The sequence below is a fragment of the Theobroma umbraticum genome, unplaced genomic scaffold (assembly GCF_002168275.2).
Source record: "Theobroma umbraticum cultivar Fairchild unplaced genomic scaffold, ASM216827v3 scaffold_204.0, whole genome shotgun sequence".
Classification (NCBI taxonomy): Eukaryota; Viridiplantae; Streptophyta; class Magnoliopsida; order Malvales; family Malvaceae; genus Theobroma; species Theobroma umbraticum.
This window is the reverse complement of record NW_018397267.1, coordinates 1248850-1249371: the sequence shown is the minus strand read 5'-3', so window position 1 is coordinate 1249371 and position 522 is coordinate 1248850.

Genomic DNA, 522 nt, shown 5'->3' with positions numbered 1-522 from the left:
TTCATTAAACTATGATTATTAATTAACTTGGAATGTTTTTTAATATATACATTAATATATGGGGTTCATTTATAAGAAATATAATTACTATATTATCTATATTCTAATACCTTTAACATATATATATTAAATATAAAAATATTTATTTTTTATTTTAACATTATAAAAATTATAACTTGTAAAATTATTAATTATAATATATACACCTTTATTTATATAAACTTATAATATACAAACATTAAGAAAAGTTGTGAGATTGGAATAGTTTTGAAACTTAGTTATTTTTTAAAATTTCATGTAATTAAGGACAAACTCATATAATTAATTAAATTAATTTATAAAATTATAATTATTAATTACCTTGTAATGTCTTTTAGTATATTTACTTTATATATATTGGATTTATTTATAAAAAATATAATTACTATTATACATATAGTAAAATACTTTGAGTATGTGTGTATATATGTATATACATTTTAAATATAAAGATATTTACTTTCTATTTTGTGTTAATATTAC